This window comes from Oncorhynchus masou, chromosome 27, assembly GCF_036934945.1.
Source record: "Oncorhynchus masou masou isolate Uvic2021 chromosome 27, UVic_Omas_1.1, whole genome shotgun sequence".
NCBI lineage: Eukaryota > Metazoa > Chordata > Actinopteri > Salmoniformes > Salmonidae > Oncorhynchus > Oncorhynchus masou.
In genome coordinates this window covers 26,572,393-26,592,855 of record NC_088238.1, presented here as the reverse complement: position 1 = coordinate 26,592,855, position 20,463 = coordinate 26,572,393, and positions in this window count along the sequence as shown.

Below are 20,463 nucleotides of genomic sequence, written 5' to 3'. Positions count from 1 at the left end.
TCTTAATCCTAGTCCTGGGGACCTAAAGGGGGGTTATTTTTTGTTTTTGCCCAAGCGCTACACAGCTTATTCAAATTATCAGTTTATCATCGAGCTTTGGTGATTCGAATCAGGTGTTTGGTGCTAAGGCAAAAACAAAAATGTGCCCCTTTGGGTCCCCTGGGCCAGGATTAAGAAACACTGGTGTAATGTAATTGGACACAGTACAATTCATTAAATCTGTGTTGAACTGAGGTAGGTCCAGCTCTCTCTGAATTCCTCTTGTTATTTAGCCCTATTCCTGTCTCCTCTCTCTCCCCTACTCTTCTCATTTGGCTGTCAGATTTCAGTCAGATGGACATCAAAGGAGAAGTCAATGATGCAACAAAGGCTCTGAAGCAGTGCCCCCGGAATGAAGCTGCTTGTGTGTAACAACAGGGGCTTTATTTATCCATTATTAATCCTCCTAGAATAGCAGGGTCCAAGCCTCCTCTGTCCGTTTCTCTATTGTCTAGACACACAGAGCTGCATGGCAGTACAGAATGTCTCTGTGTCCTACATTCAGGGAATCCCTGTGCTGTACAGGATTAGCCTAGCATTCTGTCCTCTGGCCCTCAGCACTACCGCAGTCTATAAACCACTGTCTCTCAACCCATACCCAGCTCTACCTGGTATCACCCTATTGGAGAGAAAGTGACAGCAGTCTCTATCTTCATATCTGAGACAAGCACCGTTCTCCATCTATTCTACGGCTGCATACCAAATGCCATCCTATTCCCTACAGCCTGTTACTTTTGACCAAGGCCCGTGAAGCTCAAAATAAGTGTACTATGTAGGGAATAGAGTGCCATTTGGGACACATCCTATTTCCATGTGGTAGTCCAGTAGCCTTCGTCCTGGTGAGATTCAGTAGTGTCCATAAAACAGCTGAGGCCATCAGGCCCATGTCATGTGTTGTTGATATGGCACAGGCCAGAGGTTTGACGTGTAAACCAAGGGTAGGCCAGCAGCACTCTAGCTCTGATGGCAATACAGTACTATTTACAGTGGTCACATGGCTGCAGTTACATGTAACTCAATCACTCATGATTGCAAGGTCGAGGGGTTTTTGTCTTGCAAATAGTCAGACTATGTTGTCTGGGCAGAGTTAAAGATGTTGCTCTTGATAGTTGTTGCTGTGTTGTCGTTGTATCATTCATTCAGATGGAGGGTTGTGCAGTGAGCATGGGGTAACAGTGGCATGCATGCTGCAGTGATTCAACTCCAGCCAAACATACACTTTTGCTACTTGCCAACCCCGGCAGGCGCTGCTGTCGGATTCACGGCCCGATGTGGCTGGCCTGTGCTGGTGTTACGGATACCAGTATCCTGTGTGTGTGTGTTTTCTCTCCTCCTCCCCTCACAGGTGAAAATCATCACTCCCCAATCAGTCAACAATCAATCATCAATCAGAAGACACACCTCCTCCTGTTTTCCTACCCTATCACAGTTCCTTTCCCTTGGTTTAAAAACCCTGTCAGTTGTTTGCTCTAGAGCTCAATCTCTCTGTAAATGCCATGTCTGTAGGTCTCTGTGTTTCACTCTCTCGTTGTGTATTAACCTCTGTTTAGTTTGAGCACCTCCATAGCACTTTGTCATCACCTGTGAGTATTGTTTTGGTTATGGTGTTTGTGTTTGATTGCTGGTGGGAAAAGGGGAAACCAAGACAAGTCGCCCATGGGCATACACTACCGGTAGGTAGACTTTGTTAAATACACTAGTTAGAACTGGGTGGACCACCCACTGTATTTTTGGTTAGTTAGCTGTTAAAGTAGGCTAGTCTAGCTTAAGGGTGTTTTTGAATACTTATTGTTTCTTTCCTTGGGTCCAGCTCAGCCCCTTTTCCTGCTCCCCCCATTACTGTGTGTTTTCAAATAAACCTTGAGTTTGACGGTAGATTTCAGTTGTCCTGGTTATTTCGTTCTCACTTTTACTTTGTCACAATTATAATTTGCATGAGTTATGTTACGGGTCTCAATACCATCCCCCCCTAGACTGTCGGGCCAAAAGGGATCCGTAACAGCTGGGTTGGCTGGGGTTTTGGTCTACAGCAGCCAGAGTGTATGTGACTACTCTCATGTACACTTGTCTTGACCCAGTCACATGACCTCACACACGCAAAATTCAGGAAAGTTAATTTGCATTGGATTTTGCATACCCAGCTCAGGTTGAACTAATGTTTGATAGACTCAGTCCCTATACATGACAGATAACTGCATAGACTATCTACTCTCGCTTGTGTATGGTTATACTTAAAGAATACTGATTTTGGCTGCAGGTTATTGGGCCATGTTTCTGTCTGTGTTTATGTTCTGTATGTGGTGCAGACTGGCTTTCTCCCTGTGTGTGTGTACAGTATATGCATGACTGTATGCATGTGTGATAATCTCTGTGGGAGAGAAGAGAAGATGCAGTCAGAGTCATGAATGGAACATGGGTCTGGTTTACAGTGAATTCTGAAAGCATTCAGACTCTTGACTTTTTCCACATTTTGTTACGTTACAACAATATTCAAAATGGATTAAATTGTTTTTCCCCTCAGCAATCTACACACAATGCCCCATAATGACAGAGCAAAAACGTTTTGGGGGAATTTTTGCAAATGTATTAAAAATAAACAAATCACATTTACATAAGTATTCAGACCATTTACTCAGTACTTTGTTGAAGCACCTTGGCAGTGATTACAGCCTGGAGTCTTCTTGGGTAGGACTCTACAAGCTTGGCACACCTGCATTTGGGGCGTTTCTCCCCTTCTTCTCTGCAGATCCTTTCAAGTTCTCTCAGGTTGGATGGAGTGTCACAGCACAGCTAATTTCAGGATCCTTCCGAGATGTTCGATCGTGATCAAGTCCGGCCTCTGGCTGGACCACTCAAGGACATTCAGAGACTTGTCCCGAAGCCACTCTTGCATTGTCTTCGCTGTGTGCTTAGGGTTGTTGTCCTGTTGGAAGGTGAACCTTTGCCCCAGTCGAGATCCTGAGCACTCTGGAGCAGGTTTTCGTGAAGGATCTCTCTGTACTTTCCTCTGTTTATCTTTCCCCCTATCCTGACTAGTCTCCCAGTCCCTGCCACTGAAAACATCCCCACAGCATGATGCTGCCACCACTATGCTTCACCATAGGGATGGTACAAGGCTTACTCCAGACATGACGCTTGACATTCAGACCAAAGAGTTCAATCTTGGTTTCATCAGACCAGAGAATCTTGTTTCTCATGGTCTGAGAGTCCTTTAGGTGCCTTTTGGCAAACTCCAAGTGGGCTGTCATGTGGCTTTCGTGGAGTGCTGCAGATATGGTTGTCCTTCTGGAAGGTTCTCCCATCTCCACAGAGAAACTCTGAAGCTCTGTCAGTGAGCATCAGGTTCTTGGTCACCTCCCTGACAAAGGCCCTTCTCCCCCGATTGCTCAGTTTGGCAGGCGGCCAGCTCTAGGAAGAGTCTAGATGGTTCCAAATTTCTTCAATTTAAGAATGATGGAGGCCATTGTGTTCTTGGGGACCTTCAATGCTGCAGAACTTTTTTGGTACCTTTCCCCAGATCTGTGCCTCGACACAATCCTGTCTCGGAGCGCTACGGACAAATTCCTTCGACCTCGTGGCTTGGTTTTTGCTTTGACATACATTGTCAACTGTGGGACCTTTATATAGACAGGTGTGTGTGCCTTTCCAAATAATTTCCAATCAATAGAATTTTAGCATAGGTGGACTCCAATCCGGTTGTAGAAACATCTCAAGGTTGATCAATGGAAACAGGATGCACCTGAGCTCAATTTCGAGTCTCATAGCAAAGGGTCTGAATACTAATGTAAATAAGGTACTTCTGTTTTCTAAAAATATGTTTTTGCTTTGCTATAATGGTGTAATAAGTTAGACGAGGATTATTTAAAATAATCAATTTTACTATAAGGCTGTAACGTAACAAAATGTGAAATTCAAGGAGTCTGAATACTTTCCGAATGCACTGTAACTGTCTCTGCTAAGTCAGCACTCCACAAATAGATCCCTAATGCTGCACTGACTAATTGATGCTAATCACTTTATCTATTCATGTTCTGTATGGGAAACTAGTGTTGCAGACCTGCGTCATGTCACTTCCTCTCGTGTGTCATTTTCATGTCCCCGCTCAGGGGAAGTTAATTTTAAAGTGTTGTCTCATGTGCTTTCTTCTCTCTTCATATTTGCTCATTTTTTTCTCGCTTTGTCATTATGGGGTGCGCTGTAACTGTCTCTAAGCCAGCCCTCCACAAATAGGTCCCTAATACTGCACTGACTGATGCCAATCACTGTTTTATCCATTCATCTTCTGTATGGGGAACTAGTAATTTCATTTCTGCTCATGTGTCATGTCCCCGTTCAGGGGAAGTTCATTTAAAAATGTTGATATATTTTCTCACTCACTCACATAGCTGTGTCATGACTCAGCCCTCTGTCCTCTCCAAGGTGATGAGCTCTTCCTCATTAACAGATCAAGTTCTGATAAGACAGACGCAGTAATCCTGTCAGTCTAAACTGACCCCTCTGATCGACCCAGCATAATCACACACGTACATGCACGCACACACATACAGTTCCTTCAGAATGTATTCGCACCCCTCGACTGTTTCCACATTGTTTCACAGCCTGATTTTTTCAAATTGATAAAATGTAGATTTTTTTTTATTTTTAACTCGCCTACACGCAGTATCCCATAATGTCAAAGCGGAATAATGTTTTTCAAACCTTTTACAAATTAATAAAACATGAGAAGCTTAAATATCTTGAGTCAAGAACCATTCAATCCATTTGTTAAGACTAAATAAGTTCAGGAGCAAAGATTTGCTTAAGCATGGACTCACTCTGTGCAATAATAATGTTTAACATGATTTTTGAATGACTCCTCATCTCTGTACCCCACACATACAATTATCTATAAGATCCCTCAGTTGAGCAGTGACTTTCAAACACTGATTCAACCACAAAGACCAGGGAGGTTTTCCAATGCCTCGCAAAGAAGTGCACCTTTTGGTAGATGGGTAAAGAAAAGACATTAATTTCAGCATGGTCAAATATGAATTACACTTTGGATGGTGTATCAATACACCCAATCACTACAAAGATACAGGCATCCTTCCTAACTCAGTTGCCGGAGGAAGGAAACCGCTCAGGGATTTCACTGTTAGAGTTTAATGGCTACGATAGGAGAAAACTGAGGATTAATCAACGACATTGTAGTTACTCCACAATACTAATCTCATTGACAGAGTGAAAGGAAGGAATATATTCCAAAACATGCATCCTGTTTGCATCAAGGCCCGAATGTAATACTGCAACAAAGCAGTTCAACAGTTTTCAGGCTGTAACACAGCAAAATGTTGAGGAAGTCGAGGCGTGTGAATTACTTTCTGAAGGCACTGTACATGTACACAAACACACAAACACAAACCTGGAAAAAGTCCTCATGATGTGACCTTGTGACCATTAATCATCATGTTGTAAACAGTCCTAAATGGCTTTATTACTGCTGCATCAATCACAATACACACCTTCACACACACTCACTGTCACACTCACTTACAAAGCCTGTGTTTGTCCAACCTGTCTGTAACCCTAAAAGGAAATGAAATGAGAGACAGTCACAGAGCCACTCCTCTTTCTATCCCTCTCTCTTTGTCTGGGGGTCATTGACAGGGAGATTCCATCCCTCTCTCCCCTAACCTGGACAATGCTGGGCCAATTGTACACCACCTCATGGGTCTCCCGGTCACGGCTGGCTGTGACACAGCCTGGGATCAAACATGGGTCTGTAGTGACGCCTCAGGCGCAGCGATGCAGTGCCTTAGACCCCTCGGGAGGCCCTAAGAATAGGCTGTTTAAGTGCAAATCGAGGGCTTGTCACTTTATTTTTCCCTCGTTTGGAAAATATTGGAGTCCAAACATTGACAAGAAAATACAGATGAGTAGGCAGATAGACAAGTGGTTCCGTCGTTTGAGAATTGGTGCCCAGAATTGGTTCCAACTGTTTTAGTATTTCCTGTGACTGTTTTGATATTTCCACTAAAGAAACGAAGGCAGTGATTCAAATTAGGACAGCTTCTAGTCATGATGACCCAGCTGAAGCTGCCAGACGAGCTGAGAAGGATTGCTGTCGAGGGGAAGTTAGAGTAACATTCGGTCTGAGATATTTGATGTACAAGCTTAATAAGGGGGTTATAAAATGGAGGTAAAATCTGGGCCTCCCTCACTACAGTAAATGGGTTAAAGCTTACTGTGGGCTAACAGGATTGCTGCGGAGGACACGGCAATGCCAACTGGCATCGGTACAGATGGCATCACCCTGTGTGTGCATGTTCCTTTCCTCTCCAAGAAATACACTCTAGTCTCCACCACTCCCCTTTTCAGACCTTTCAGCCTCAATCGTTCTCATTTACATCTCTCCTCTCCCTCCCTTTCCACTATTGAGCCTGACCCGCTCAAGGGTACGTGAGCCTCCACACATCACTTTACATCACTCTCTGGAATCAATTATAAAGTCACAGTGGAGGCCAACGTATCCCTGAGTGGGTCAGGCTCAATAGTGCAGATGAGGAAAGAGAGAGGCATTAGGAGGGTGGGGTCATTTAGGTGGACGTGAGTTTATTCACATCCCACTGAGGGGCATGAATCGGGATGGCTGTGTGAAAGCACGTTCCAACACTATTCTTCCAGTAGGCTGACTAACAGTGTATCTTCTCTCTCACAGCTGTATCTGAGCGTTGCAACTTCAGACTTCTTCAGCCTGTCTGGCCTCAGTACCATGAAACCAGTCAGACTCATGATCCAGATTGCCCCCAGCCTCTCGTTCTCTCTGTTCCACTTCACTCCCCAGTGACAGATGGAATGGGGTTAGTGGACTGAGAGACCAGTGTCCCCAGTTACCATTTACCCAGCAACAGGATCAACATATATCTGCTGTAGGTGACCTGCACCTTCACCCACATACACCATGTCACGGTTCATTCACATTGATGGTTAAATGTTATTTCTGTAGGCTATTGGGCCATGTGTTTGTATGCTCTGTATGTGGCGGTGCAAACTGACTTTCTCCCTGTGTGAGTGTATGTTCATGCATGATTGAGTGCACACGTGTGTGTGTGCATGTGTGTGTACAGTATATGCATTAATGTGTGTATGTGATCATCTCTGTGGGAGATAAGAGAAGCTGCAGAGTCAGACATGAATGGAACATGGGTCTGGTTTACAGTACATTCTGAAAGTATTCAGACCCCATGACTTTTTCCACATTTTGTTACGTTACAGCCATATTCAAAATTGATTAAATTGTTTTTTTCCCTCATCAATCTACACACAATGCCCCATAGTGACAGAGCAACATTTTTCTTTGCAAATGTATTAATATCACATATCGCTTATTCAACATTTTGTTGTGTTCCAGCCTTAAAAGGTTAATTGCTATGACATTTTTGCAGTATTACATTATTGCATTGTTGCAAACTGTACGCATGTTTCAGAATATTTTATTTCTGCACTCTGTCAATGAGGTTGGTATTATGGAAAAGCTACCATGTTGATCCATCCTCAGTTTTTTCCTATCATAGCCATTAAACTCTGTAATTGTTTTAAAGTCCCCATTGGCGTCATGCTGAAATCCCTGAGTGGTTTCCTTCCTCTCCGGCAACTAAGTTAGGTCAGAAGCCTGTATCTTTGTAGTGACTGGGTGTATTGATACACCATCCAAAGTGTCATTTCATATTTGACCATGCTCAAAGGGATATTTCATGTATTTCTTTTCCCATCTTCCATAGGTGCACTTCTTTGCGAGGCATTGGAAAACCTCCCCTGGTCTTTGTGGTTGAATCTGTTTGAAAGTCACTACTCAACTGAGGGACCTTACAGATAATTGTATATGTGGGGTACAGAGATGAGGTAGTCATTCAAAAATCATGTTAAACACTATTGCACACAGAGCGAGTCCATGCAACTTCTTACGTGACTTGTTAAACAAATTTGTACTCCTGAACCTATTTAGTATTGTCATAAGAAATGGGTTGAATCCCTATTGACTCAAGACATTTCAGCTTTCATGTTTTATTAATGAGTAATTGTTCATTTTTTAAAATCCACTTTGACATTATGGGGTATTGTGCGAAGGTGAATGGGAAAAAAAATCTCAATTTAATCCATTTGAAATTCAGGCTGTAACCCAACAAAATGTCAAGGGATCTGAATACGTAATGAAGGCACTGTGTGTGTGTGTGTGTGTGATAATGCTGGGTTGATCAGAAGGGTCAGTTTTGACTGACAGGATTACTCTGTCCGTCTTATCAGACCTAGAGAACATGATCACATGATCTGTTAATGAGGAGGAGCTCATCACCTTGGAGAGGACAAAGAGCTGAGTCATGACACAGCTGAAAGAGAGAGAGAGATAGTAAGTGAGACATTTTTAAATGAACTTGAGCAGAAATGAAATGAAATTACTTCGCACTGCAACACCAGTTCCCCATACAGAACATGAATGGATAAAACAGTGATTGGCATCAGTTAGTCAGTGCTGTATTAGGGACCTATTTGTGGAGGGCTGGATTAGTAAAGACAGTAACAGCGCACCCCATTATGACTAAGTGAAAACATATTTTTAGACATTTTAGCAAATGTATTACAAATAAAAAACAAACTTAATTTACATAAGGATTAGAACCCTTTACTCTAAAACTCGAAATTGAGCTCAGGTGCATTCTGTTTCCAATGATCAACCTTGGGATGTTTCTACAACCGGATTGGAGTCCACCTACGGTAAAATTCTATTGATTGGAAATTATTTGGAAAGGCACACACGCCTGTCTATATAAGGTCCCACAGTTGACAGTTCATGTCAGAGCAAAAACCAAGCCATGAGGTCGAAGGAATTGAGCTCCGTGGAGCTCCGAGACAGGATTGTGTCGAGGCACAGATCTGGGGAAATGTACCAAAAAAGTTCTGCAGCATTGAAGGTCCCCAAGAACACAATGGCCTCCATCATTCTTAAATGGAAGAAGTTTGGAACCTCCAAAACTCTTCCTAGAGCTGGCCGCCGGCCAAACTGAGCAATCGGGGGAGAAGGGCCTTTGTCAGGGAGGTGACCAAGAACCTGATGCTCACTCTGACAGAGCTTCAGAGTTTCTCTGTGAAGATGGGAGAACCTTCCAGAAGGACAACCATCTCTGCAGCACTCCACGGAAGCCACTCCTCAGTAAAAGGAACATTACAGCCCACTTGGAGTTTGCCAAAAGGCACCTAAAGGACTCTCAGACAATGAGAAACAAGATTCTCTGGTCTGATGAAACCAAGATTGAACTCTTTGGTTTGAATGCCAAGTGTCACGTCTGGAGGAAACCTGTCACCATCCCTATGGTGATAAGAATAGCCTTGTTTTTTTTGTTGCCCCAATTTCGTGATATCGAATTGGTAGTTAGAGTCTTGTCCCATCGCTACAACTGCCCTATGGACTTGTGAGAGGTGAAAGTCGAGAGCCATGCATGCTCCTAAGCTCGACTCGACCAACTGCACTGCTTCTTGACACATTGCTCGCTTAACCCGGAATCCAGCCGCACTAATGTGTGGGAAAAAAACACCATCCAGCCAGCGACCGAAGTTCTCTTTCATGTGCCCGTCCCACTTCAAGGAGTCGCTAGAGCGCAATGGGACAAGGAAATCCCAGCCAGCCAAACGCTCCCTTAACCCGGATTACGCTGGGCCAATTGTGCACCACCTCACGGATCTCCCAATCACAGCCGGCTGTGACACAGCATGGGATCAAACCTGGGTCTGTAGTGACACCTCAAGCACAGTGATGCAGTGCTTTAAACAGCTGCGCCACTCGAGAGGCCCTAACAATAGGCTGTTTAAGTGCAAACCAAGTGGTTGTTTCTTTCTGGTATGACTGTATATTCCCCTCATTGGACAATACTGGAATCCAAACAGGAAAATGCAGATGTAGACAAGCTGTTCTGTTGTATAAGAATTGGTTCCAACTGTTTCAGTATTTCCTGTGACTGTTTTTGTATTTTCACGAAAGAAACTAAAAACAGTATTTCTTGTTAGGACAGCCTCTAGCCATGATGACCCAGCTGAAACTGCCAGATGGGCAGTGCTGTCAAGGGGAAGTTCGGTCTGAGATATTTGATGTACAAACTTAAGGGGGTTAAAAAATGGAGGTAAAATCTGGGCCTCCCTCACTACAGTAAATGGGTTAAAGCTTACTGTGGGCTAACAGGATTGCTGCGGAGGACACGGCAATGCCAACTGGCATCGGTACAGATGGCATCAGCCTGTGTGTGCATGTTCCTTTCCTCTCCAAGAAATACACTCTAGTCTCCACCACTCCCCTTTTCAGACCTTTCAGCCTCAATCGTTGTCAGTTACATCTCTCTCCCTCTTTCCTCCTCTCTCCACTATTTAGCCTAACCCACTCAGGGGTACGTGAGCCTCCAGACATCACATCACTCTCTGGGATCAATTATAAAGTCACGAGGGAGGGGGAAAGAAGAGAATTGGGGCATAGAAAGAGAGAGGGAGAGAGGCAGAGGATTAGGAGGGTGGCGTCATTTAGGTGGACGTGAGTTTATTCACATCCCACTGAGGGGCATGAATCGGGATGGCTGTGTGAAAGCACGTTCCAACACTATTGTTCCAGTAGGCTGACTAACAGTGTATCTTCTCTCTCACAGCTGTATCTGAGCGTTGCAACTTCAGACTCCTCAGCCTGTCTGGCCTCAGTACCAGAGACCAGAGGCCAGTCTCCCCAGTTGCCATTTACCCAGCAACAGGATCAACATATGACCCATATCTCCCGTAAGTGACCTGCACCTTCACACACATACACCTACTAAACACACACACACACACCGTTCATCCACATTAATGGTTAACTGACACAATTACTCACGTAAGGTGTCTGTCTACCCTCACCTGTTGAATATACTGTATGCAGGTGTGTTTGCACCTTCACCCATGGAATCTGATCCACCCTGTCTATGTGGCGGCATCGTCTGACCTCTGGTATATTATATTACCATTGGAAGGTAACGACATTGATCTTCTAAGGTAAACAACACAGATCAGATGATTGAGTAGAAGAAAGGTTACGGTAGAGTTAACTCTCACCTTTGCTGGGTCTACAAGGCCTTGTAGGGATGTGAGCTTTCATACTGTCCAGTAGGGATGTGAGCTTTCATATTGTCCAGTAGGGACGTGAGCTTTCATATTGTCCAGTAGGGATGTGAGCTTTCATACTGTCCAGTAGGGACGTGAGCTTTCATATTGTCCAGTAGGGACGTGAGCTTTCATACTGTCCAGTAGGGACGTGAGCTTTCATACTGTCCAGTAGGGATGTGAGCTTTCATACTGTCCAGTAGGGATGTGAGCTTTCATACTGTCCAGTAGGGAGGTGAGCTTTCATACTGTCCAGTAGGGATGTGAGCTTTCATACTGTCCAGTAGGGACGTGAGCTTTCATACTGTCCAGTAGGGATGTGAGCTTTCATACTGTCCAGTAGGGATGTGAGCTTTCATACTGTCCAGTAGGGATGTGAGCTTTCATACTGTCCAGTAGGGATGTGAGCTTTCATACTGTCCAGTAGGGATGTGAGCTTTCATACTGTCCAGTAGGGATGTGAGCTTTCATACTGTCCAGTAGGGATGTGAGCTTTCATACTGTCCAGTAGGGATGTGAGCTTTCATACTGTCCAGTAGGGATGTGTGCTTTCATACTGTCCAGTAGGGATGTGAGCTTTCATACTGTCCAGTAGGGATGTGAGCTTTCATATTGTCCAGTAGGGATGTGAGCTTTCATATTGTCCAGTAGGGAGACGTGAGCTTTCATACTGTCCAGTAGGGACGTGAGCTTTCATACTGTCCAGTAGGGATGTGAGCTTTCATACTGTCCAGTAGGGACGTGAGCTTTCATACTGTCCAGTAGGGACGTGAGCTTTCATACTGTCCAGTAGGGACGTGAGCTTTCATACTGTCCAGTAGGGATGTGAGCTTTCATACTGTCCAGTAGGGACGTGAGCTTTCATACTGTCCAGTAGGGTTTTGAGCTTTCATACTGTCCAGTAGGGATGTGAGCTTTCATACTGTCCAGTAGGGATGTGAGCTTTCATACTGTCCAGTAGGGATGTGAGCTTTCATACTGTCCAGTAGGGATGTGAGCTTTCATACTGTCCAGTAGGGATGTGAGCTTTCATACTGTCCAGTAGGGATGTGAGCTTTCATATTGTCCAGTAGGGATGTGAGCTTTCATACTGTCCAGTAGGGAGGTGAGCTTTCATACTGTCCAGTAGGGAGGTGAGCTTTCATACTGTCCAGTAGGGATGTGAGCTTTCATACTGTCCAGTAGGGACGTGAGCTTTCATACTGTCCAGTCAGCAGAGACTCTGGTTCAGAATGAGAATAATAATATTGGGCATAGCTCCAGACTGTTACAACACAGTGAATCAATGTTTTATATGAGAAGAGCGGTAGGAGTGAGTATGTTTCCAGTGAACATGTGGGACAGACAGACATAGGACACTCTTTCTCTTTTCAAACCGTGTTCTCATAGCTGACCCTGGTCCCCAGTTGCCTGCAAAAAAATATTTCCTGTGAGCTCTCTGAATGGTCTCTAGCCTGTGTGTGTGATTATAGCAGCAGCATTGGTCAGAGACCCAGCAGTAACAACTATGGAGATTTCCCCTGAGTTTAGTCCTCTCGTAACAAGGCAGCATTGTACTGTGTGCATCTGGTGTGGAGTCATGTCTCCCAAACACGCACGCACACACAATTCACACCCACTGTCTACCTGCTACACGGCTTGGTGTCTCCCTCCGACACTATGTCAGAACAAGTGGGTGGAAGAGGGACTAAAACAGACTATTTAGTACATGTGTGGTCTAAGTATAGAAAGAGAGAGGAGGAAATGGGAATAGTTTTTTTCTAAAAAGGCAGGAGGAGATGGAGGAAATCATTGTGAGAGCTAAACTTCTGTGTGTGTGTGTGTGTGTGTGTGTGTGAATGTGTGTATAGACTCTCTGAACAGTATTCTGAAAGAGGAGAGGAGCTGATGAGAGTTGAACTGGAAGTACAGCTAGAAAACATACAGTTGAAGTCGGAAGTTGACGTACACTTAGGGTGGAGTCATTAAAACTCTTTTTTTTCAACCACTCCACACATTTATTGTTAACAAACTGTAGTTTTTGCACCCAAGACCTAAAAAAATATAATTGTCGACCTCCACAACTCTGGTTCATCCTTGGGAGCAATTTCCAAACGCCTGAATGTACTACGTTCATCTGCACAAACAATAGTACATAAGTATAAACACCATGCAACCGTCATACTGCTCAGGAAAGAGACGTGTTCTGTCTCCTAGAGATGAACATATTTTGGTGAGAAAAGTGCAAATCAATCTCAGAACAACAGAAAATGACCGTTACAAAAGTATTTATATCCACAGTAAAAATGAGTCATATATCGACAACCTGAAAGGCCACTCAGCAAGGAAGAAGCCACTGCTCCAAATCCGCCATAAAAGCCAGACTACGGTTTGCAACTGCACATGGGAACAAAGATTGTACTTTTTGGAGAAATGTCCTCTGGTCTGATGAAACAAACAGAACTGTTTGGCCATAATGACCATCGTTATGTTTGGAGGAGAAAGGGGGATGCTTGCAAGCCGAAGAACACCATCCCACCCGTGAAGCACAGGGAGAGGAGGGGGGGGGGGCAGCATCATGTTGTGGGGGTGCTTCTCTGCAGGAGGGACTGGTGCACTTCACAAAATAGATGGCGTCATGAGGGAGGAAATTTATGTGGATATATTGAAGCAACAACCCAAGACATCGTTCAGGAATTTAAAGCTTGGTCATAAATGGGTCTTCCAAATGGACAATGACCCCAAGCATACTTCCAAAGTTGTGGCAAAATGGCGTAAGGACAACAAAGTCAAGGTATTGGAGTGGCCATCACAAAGCCCTGACCTCAATCCTATAGAACATTTGTGGGCAGAACTGAAAAAGCGTGTGCGAGCAAGGAGTCCTACAAACCTGACTCAGTTACACCAACTCTTCCTAAGTGAAAACATTGAATGTTGTGTTTAAAAATGAATATGAACTTATTTTCTTTGCATTAGTCTAGGTCTGACAACACTGCATATTTTTGGTTATTTTGACCAGTTGTCATTTTCTACAAATAAGTGCTCTAAATTACAATATTTTTATTTGGAATTTGGGATAAATTTAGTCAGTAATTTAGTAAAAACAGAAAAAACAGACACATTTGCAGTGGTCTCTTAATTTTTTCCAGAGCTGTATATATGTGCGTCATGCACAGCATGACTTTTGACAATGTAATTAATCAATCTAACCCTTTTTTTTGAATACACATCTGAGGTTCCTTAGAATAACCCAGAATATCCAATCCTCCAGTGTTTTCATTCCTTATCCCTTATTATTCCTTATTAACTGCAACCGCAGTTTCTTGTTTTCTGCTGCCATAACCCATTCGTATCAAGGTACGAGTTGTGCATTCTTTCTTTTATGGGTCTTTGGGCAGCAATATTGTACTGTTCTGTCAGTTGACTAACTGTAGCCACTCTGTTGCTCTGCACAATTCGTGTCAGGCTCTTTTGTCCTCTTTCATCAATGACCCGTTTTTGACCACTGGCCTGCGTTGGCTGGATGTCCTTTGGGGCGGAGGACCATACACACGGGAAACTGTCGAACGTGAAAAACCCAGCAGCGTTGCAGATCTTGACACTCAAACCGGTGTGCCTGGCACCTACTACCGTAACCCGTTCAAAGGCACTGAATGGCATACATACGCAATCCATGTCTCAATTGTCTTACAAATCCTTCTTTAAACCATCTCCCCTTCATCTACACTGATTGAAGTGGATTTGACATAAGGGATCATATTATTCACCTGGATTCACTTGGTCAGTCTGTCATGGAAAGAGCAGGTGTTCCTAATGTTTTGTCCACTCTGTGTATATTTGGACGCCTACCTGCCCTTATGTTTAACATGAAACTCTCCAGTGTAATTCATCAACCTAACCCTTTATTGCATACACATCTGAGGTTCCTTAGATTAAAACGGAACACATATTTTGCAATGAATTTAAGCAACAATGTGCATAGATGGGTACAGTACTGTGAAGTAAAATCCCATGTTGCAACAGCAACTTTATATCACTCTATCACGTACTTCTTACTCAACTTCCCCCTAATTCTAGATTTGACATTACCACAACGGAATAACATAGCTACCGGTATATGTGTGCCTGTGTGTTTACACATCCTATTTCAAAGTCCGCCTTGAGCGATCTGGCTGGCTAAAATAGCCATATGACTGCTAAATAGTTAAATAAATGGTTACCTAGATTATCTGCATTGACCCTATCTTGCTCTGACTCTATGGACCCTCACCAGACTATATACATTTATATACACAGTGTATAATATACACAGTGTATAGAATACACACTCAGTCTCACACACTATACTGACACACTCACACAAAACCCATACACTACATACATACAAACACAACACACACATACAACCACACAATCTTGTTTAACTAACCTTGTGGGAAGACACAATTGATTACTATTCACAATTATATTTTACCTAACCCCAAAACCTAACCCTACACCTAACCCTTAACTCTAACCCTAACACTAAATCTAAACTTAACCTTAAACCCCCTAGAAATCGACTTTTTCCTTGTTGGGACCAACAAAATGTCCCCAGTTGGTCCGCACAAAAATGTTTACTATTCTTTTGGGGATATCTGGTCCCCACAAGTATAGTTAAACATGTCCACACACACACCAGTGGAGGCTGGTGGGAGGAGCTATGGGAGGACGGGTTCATTGTAATGGCTGGAATGGAATAAAATGGAACGGTATGTACCAAACAGATAACACATAAGGGATGAAGAACGTATTAAGATTGGTGGAGAGGAACATAAGATTTCACTATATGAAGATGACCTTCCCCTCTATCTGAGCCACAGGCATCCATCCCATCTGCCTCATAAAGATTATCACATTGTTTGGTCATTACTCAGGGTACAAAGCCAATGTTGACAAAACAGAACGCATGGAAATAGGAGCCGATATTCCACAGCAAACAAAGGCGTTGTTGTCCTTTAAATGGCCAGACTGGTATTAAATATGTAGGAATTACCATACCTTGTATGAGGCAAATTATATTAAACCTAGCAATTGAATTAGAACAGATACGGACAGACGGAACATTCTGCCTCTCTCTCTAATGGGGAGAGTAGAATCAGTCCGAATGAACATCCTGCCAAGATTACTGTACCCATTTCAGAAGTTACCTCTTCCTATAGCTACCTCTACTTTTGACCCACTGAACCGATTGATCTCCTGTTTTACATGGCAAGGAAAACGTCCAAGAGTGCGATTGAAAACTCTCTAAAGAGTCAGGTGGCCTAGCTGTGCCCAACCTTAAGTTATACTGTTGGGCAGCTCAACTTAAACCCTTGACTACCTGGCTTGTTGATGACAGTGGGTCGTGATGGCTCAACACGGAGAAGTACTTTTGTACTTCAATACCCCTGGCAGCTCTACCGTTTTCTGATTCTGATGTCAATGAACATGAGAGAGGCACCTGGTCTCACTTTTAAGATTTGGAGAACGGTTCAAAAAATATTCCATATACACACATCAATCTAAATTTAGCTCTATGGGTTTAATTCAGGGCCTTGGGCCATCTCTGTGGTCTGCATTTAATCTGTCTTTCATACACCAACTTTTCCATGGAGACCAATTAAAGTCATTCCAGCAGTTTACAGAAGAGTTCGGCCTCACTAGGACATATTTGTTAACAGATTCGAACAAACCCAGACACTTTCTGGAGAAGCATAAAGATTGGGCTACCATCCAGTACCTGAAAACACTATAACTGCTCCTGATGAGGTCTCAAAATCAAGAGCTTGTCACCAACACTATCTCCCTTTTGTACCTGAACCTTGTTTCAATGGCTGATTATGACTCTTTGTACTTGAAAAGTACATGGGAGACAGAAATCCAGGAGCCTATCTCAGATCAAGCATGGTGTGTAATACTGTATGTACTGCGCTACACCAATGACAACTCTTGGAGAGAATTTAAGTGGAAAGTGACTTCTAGATTTTTCAGAACCCCCAAACTTACAGCAGAAGCTGGAATCACCACCACCAGCGAGTTCTCGAGCCAGTGTGGAGAACAAAAACGTAAGCACCATCATATATTCTATGACTGTCCAAGGCTGAGCTACTTCTGGGACTTGGTGTACAGGGGACCTGTGCAAAGTTTTTGAGGCAAAAATCCCACCAGATTTTAAGACGGCTGTATTGTGTTATACCTGCTGGTATCATAGGCAGGAAAATTATTTATTTGTTACAAATTCTGCTTACCGCAGCTGTTATTTATTTAAATGGTGACCTATAGAAATCCCCCTTTTTTTCTTCTTCCTTTTTATATTACTGTCCTGCTTTATTTAAGCAATAAGGCCCGAAGAGGTGTGGTATATGGCCTATATACCACGGCTATGGGCTGTTCTTGTGCACGACGCCATGCGGAGTGCCTGGACACAGCTCTTAGTCGTGGTATATTGGTCATATATCACAAACCTCTGAGGTACCTTATTTATATTATACATTGGTTACCAACATAATTAGAGCAGTAAAAATAAATGTTTTGTCATACCTGTGGTATACGGTCTGATATACCACGGCTGTCAGCCAATCAGCATTCAGGGCACGAACCACCCAGTTTAGAATTACATTTTTATCATGAGGATTATTATTACCAACTACTCAATTGTAACTATTGCTGACATTACTGCCTTGTCCTCTTCTCCATTATTATTATTTATTCATTTTCTCTGTCTAGTATGACTCATGAGACGTCTCATAGGTAATTCTGTTAGTTTGGTCTGTATTGTTTATATATGTATTGAATATATACACCTTTTTGTACGACCAATTACAATAAAAAAAATCAATTTAAAAAACAGATGCTTGACTCCATTCCATTGATTCCATTCCAGCCACTGATTCTATTCCAAACACGTTTGACTCCGTCCTCCTACAGCTCCTCCCACCAGTCTCCACTGACACACACACACACTCATCATTAGCTGCTGCTACTCTGTTCTTTATTTTACTATTATCGTTTATCTATCCTGTTGCCTAGTCATGTTACCCTGCCTTCATGTACAGACTCTACCTCAAATACCTCATACCTCTGCACCTTGATGTGGTACCTGGTACTTCCTGTATACAGCTTCACAGTGTGTATTTTATTCCTCTTGTGTTTGTATTTTAATTATTTTTTAACTCCACTTCGTTTGGGAAGGGCTCATAAGCAAGCATTTCATGGTAAACGTCTACAGCCGTTGTATTCAACAAACTCTCACAGTCTCACGGCAGAATTAGACATTCATCTATGTTTTTCAAGCATCACATTTTGAAGTTGTTCCAAACATAATATTTCAAAGTGTTTAAGGTTAAGTTTCGGCATTAACTCTGAAATCTTAAGGTTAGGCAACTCCGAACGCTTGAGGTAAGGGTTAAAGTTTAGGAGAGACTTAACTAAAATCTCAAAAACAACTTTCGATCAAGGGATTTGAACATTCAACCTTTTCCACCAGATGTGCACAACCATCCACCATCCCCGTCCACAACACCCTGGCAAAACTGAAACCTTTTTGAAGCTTAAAGCACTCACTGTTGCCCCTAGTGGCCGGTTTCCACATCATCTCCTGATGTTCTCAGACATTTGATGGACATGGACTGACATCACGGGTGACCTGGCTGGTTGTATTAGGTGCATGTGACAAATATAATTTCATTTGATTGATTTGATGTGATTTGACGCCAGTGTTTTTGCGTGTGCGCGCTGATGTGTGTGTGTGTGTGTGTGTGTGTGTGTGTGTGTGCGCGCTGATGTGTGTGTTTTCTGAGGTCTTGCCGGATTTCTGACTATTCCCTCAGTGTTGTTTGCAGTGCTGTTTCACCATGTTCCCATGAGGCTGTGTTAGCTAGAGTAGAGGGGATTTAGACAATGCTGATGTCCTGAAGTTACATCACATTCTCAAACAGCCTGATTACTACCGTATGGACTGAAGTTACATCACATTCTCAAACAGCCTGATTACTACCGTATGGACTGAAGTTACATCATCCCAGAATATCAGGTCCTCTGCCTGTACTCGTGTGTGTTGTGTGTGTGTGATCAAACATGTTTGAAAACCCATCTCATGACAGTGTAGTGAAATCTGTCTGTCTGTCTCTCTCTCGTTTAGCCCTTGGGGTCTGTTCGTGCCACCTCTCTCTTCTGTCATTTTATCTTGACTCTAAATGTCTCCCCCACCAAGTAACCCTGACTCATGTAACTCCTAACTACACAATACCTCTTCCTCAGTTCCTGTCATGCTAACTAGCTAAGCATTAATCCCACCTGTGTGAGTGTAAGAGAAGGCCTATGGAGATGCCACGACTGCCTTATACCTGCCCTAACCCATTAGCTCCCTTACTGCCCCAGGAAGCTGCCTTGATCTCTGACACAACTCCTTAGGTTGACAGGAACCAACACATACCAGAGTTAACTGGTGACGGCAGGGGTGCATTTCAGAACACCTGTGTCACACCTGTGTCACACCACGTGGTAAAAAAGAGTAAAGTTAGGCAACACTAAAGCGCCTTACATTCTGGGAGGTCAACAGGTTGTAGAGAGCAGAGCACAATCATTGTTTACAACATGAACACACACACTCAAGGAGCTTCAATGGTAAACCAGGGGAATCCAGTTTTAAATGGCTCAATGTTTAGCACGTGTGTGCACATTCGTGCGCGTGTGTGTGTGTGTGGTTGGGGTGTGTATGTTGAATTATGAACTTCCATTAGTTGGAGACGTCCAGTCAGCAGACCTGTCTGTGTTTACAGTAAGTCTGGGAATGAGTCAGAACTCACACATTCAGTCAGATCGGCACAGTCCACTGCTACTTAACTCATGTAACTTCTGGTGGGGTAACACAGTCTGATTCACTGCCGATTTCTAGACATTCCCTGCTTTATATAGGCCATGACCATCTCATGTAGGTCCGATTTATATTGCCACAACGACGCTGTTGTATGTGACTATGTATTCTGTTGGCATAACGCAGGTGCACATGAGGTTACCTTAGATAAGATAAGAGACTGTCACTCAGGCAGACGGACAGACTGCCAGACACAGTGTCACCTGTCTAGAGGTGAGAGTCCACCTGTACGTGTCAAATCAAATCAAATTTAATTGGTCATATAGACATGGTTAGCAGATGTTAATGCGAGTGTAGTGAAACGCTGTGTGTGTGTGTGTGTGTGTGTGTGTGTGTGTGTGTGTGTGTGTGTGTGTGTGTGTGTGCACAGATGTATAGAGATGAGCATTGACCTGTGTGGT